The following is a 3,576-nucleotide window of genomic DNA, read 5'->3' on the forward strand; positions in this document are numbered from 1 at the left end:
TGCCTGGCATGTGGATGTTCCGGGTTTGATTTCCAGTCAGGGCACACAGCAGAAGCGCCCATCTGCTTCTCCACCCTCCGTCTCTCACTTCTCTCTCTCTCTCTCTCTCTCTCTTCCCCTCCTACAGCCAAGGCTCGATTACATTAAGTTGGCCCTGGGCACTGAAGATGGGTCCATGGCTTCACTTCAAGCTCTAAATAATGGCTCCAGTTGCAATGGAGCAAGGGCCTCAGATGGGCAGAGGATCACCCCATAGTGGGCTTGTTGGATGGATCCCAGTTGGGGTGCAATGCAGGTATCTGTCTCTGCCTCCTCTTCTCTTACTAAAATAAATAAATAAAATTCAAAAATGAATTAAGCTTTACTAAGTGTTACCTGTGATTGGCACTGGCTGCCACATGTGTTTTGTACCAGGATGTATATGTACAGTAAGTAAGGTTTTTTGCTTGAAGAGCTTATTTCTGCACTGAGAATGTGCTGGTAGCAAAACCCTTTTGTGTCTAATTAGGGTCTTGCCACACAGTAACATTACTGGATGAATGTATTTATGAAATTTGTTACTGAGTTTTAAATAAATATACCTCAGGAAATGGGCAAGGGGCTTAAAATCTTAATATAAAGAATGTAGCTTTAAAATGATATCAATTCTATAAGCACAAAAAATGTGAGAGCTGACACTTCTCCTACTAAGAAGAGCTCTTGGTCAGCCATATTCTGAGGTTAAAAGCAATGATCATCTGCTCAAATCTGACGAGGTCCAATAAATGTATTCACAGTTATCCACATGTAATCTTTATATTAACAGTGAGTGAAAACATTGCTGCCTTTTATATTAAAGAGAAATACAGAGATAGGACAAAGTAGGTTACAGTTGTAAGCACATGAGTTTATTCCTGTATTATTTATTTATTACTTATCTTAATATTATTATTATTGTCATTATTTAATATTCTTACTTATGATTTATATTTTAGGTAATGATGGCTGGTAATTTAACCTACCTTTTCCTACCCCTGTATATTGAAAATAGACATTTGAAAATCTTTTCATCATTTTAGAAATATGTGTATCATTGATCAAGACTTTTATTTATATACATACACATATTCACAAACATATACACCTACAGACATCACTCACACACATCCACACACACTTAAGAGACTTAGAATTTTCTAAGCTGTTTTAAAATCTTTTATTTTTTAAAAAAGTCTCAACATAGTATCTTTATTCATAATAAAATATAGGTTTTGAGGATTCCTTTAAAAATTTTTTTTAATTTATTGTGTTAACATGGATTCAAGTGTCCCACTCAATATAACATCCTCACCCTCAAACAACATGCTCCTTTTTACATCCCCTTTCCCCTCACCCCCTGACTCCCTACTCCGCTTCCCTCTGGGATCTGCTGTCCTGTTATCTGTATCTATGTGTTATGCATATATAATTTCACTAATTCCTTCTCTGATTCTGTCCCCTCATCACCCCTCCCTCTGACTGCTGTCCCTCTGCTCCCTGCGATCCTGCCTCTGCCTCTATTCCGTTCCTCAGTTCACTGTGTTCATTAGATTCCACATATAAGTGAGATTATATGATATTTTTCTTTCCTGCCTGGCTTATTTCACTTAGCATAATAATCTCCAGGCCCATCCATGCCATTGCAAAAAGCAAGATTTCCTTCTTTTTCCTAGTTGTATAGTATTCCATTGTGTATATGTACCACACCTTTCTTATCCACTATTCTACTGATGGACGCTTGGGCTGTTTCCAGATCTTGGCTATTGTAAACAGTGCTACAATAAAATGGGGATGCATATCTTCTTTTGAATCAGTGTTTTGGGATTCTTAAGCTATATTCCTAAAAGTGGGGTTGCTGGGTCAAAAGGCAGTTCCATTTTTAATTTTTTGAGGAAATGCCATACTGTTTTCCACAGTGGCTACACCAGTCTGCATTCCCATCAGCAGTGCAGGAGGGTTCTCTTTTCTCCACACCCTCAGCAGCACTTGTGTGTTGATTTGTTAATGAGAGCCTTTTTGACAGGTGTGAAGTAATATCTCATTGTGGTTTTAATTTTCATTTCTCTGATGTTTAGTGACATTGAACATTTTTTCATATGCCTGTTTGCCAACTGTATGTCCTTTTTGGAGAAGTATCTGTTCAGTTCCTTTGCCCATTTTTAATTGAATTGTTTACCTTCCTGGTGTTGAGTTTTAAAAGTTCTTTATAAATTTTGGTTATTAATCCCTTATCAGATGTATCTGCAAATATGTTCTATTTTGTGGGTTGTCTTTTTATTTTGTTAATGGTGTTTTTTGCTCTGCAAAAGCTTTTTAGTTTGATATAGTCTCATTTGTTTCTTTTGTCCTTTATTTCACTTACTGGTGGAAATATATCAGAAAAAATATTGCTACAAGAGATACCAGAGAGTTTACTGCCTATGTTTTCTTCCAAGATTTTTATGGTTTCGTGACTTACATTTAAGTCTTTTATCCATTTTGAGCTTATTTTTGTGAATGATGTAAGTTGGTGGTCTAGCTTCATGTTTTTGCATGTATCTATCCATCTTTTCCAACAATATTTATTAAAAATACTGTCTTTACTACATTGTATTCTCTTGCCTCCTTTGTCAAATATCAATTGTTCATAAAGGTGTGGGTTTATTTCTGGGTTCTCTGTTCTGTTCCATTGATCTGTATGTCTATTCTTATGCCAGTACCAAGCTGTTTTGAATACAACGGCCTTGTAGTGTAACTTGATATCAGGAAGTGTGATATCCCCGACTTTGTTTTTCATTTTCAAGATTGCTGAGGCTATTTGGGTTCTTTTTTGGTTGCATATAAATTTTTGGAATATTTGTGCTAGATCTGTGAAGTATGCCATAGGTATTTTAATAGGAATTGAATTGAATTTATAAATTGCTTTGAGTAGTATAGATATTTTCATAATATCTCTTCTTTCTTAAAAATTAAAAATGGAACTTCCTTTTTACCCAGCAACCCCACTTTTAGGAATATAGCTTAAGAATCCCAAAACACTGATTCAAAAGAAGGTATGCAACCCCATGTTTATTGTAGCACTGTTTACAATAGCCAAGATCTGGAAACAGCCCAAGTGTCCATCAGTAGAATAGTGGATAAAAAAGCTGTGGTAATATACATAATGAACACGGTATATGCTTCTACTTGTTTGTATCTTACTTGATTTCTTTTTTCAATGTCTTATAATTTTCTGAGTACAAGTCTTTTACATCCTTGGTTAAATTTATTCCTAGGTACTTTGTTTTTTTTTGTTGTTGTTGTTGCAATAGTGAGGGGGATTGTTTTTCTTAATTTCTCTTTCTGACAGTTTATTATTGGTCTATAAAAATGCCATTGATATCTGAATACTAATTTTATATCCTGCCAACCTGCTGAATTCATTTATTTGGTCTAGTAGTTTTTTGACTGAAACGTTTGGGTTTTCTATGTACAGTATCATGTCATCAGCAAATAATGATAGCTTTACTTCTTCTTTTCCAATTTGGATGCCTTTTATTTCTTCTTCTTGTCTAATTGCTGTGGCTAGGACTTCCAGAA

This window comes from Saccopteryx leptura, chromosome 1 (genome assembly GCF_036850995.1).
Source record: "Saccopteryx leptura isolate mSacLep1 chromosome 1, mSacLep1_pri_phased_curated, whole genome shotgun sequence".
Lineage (NCBI taxonomy): Eukaryota > Metazoa > Chordata > Mammalia > Chiroptera > Emballonuridae > Saccopteryx > Saccopteryx leptura.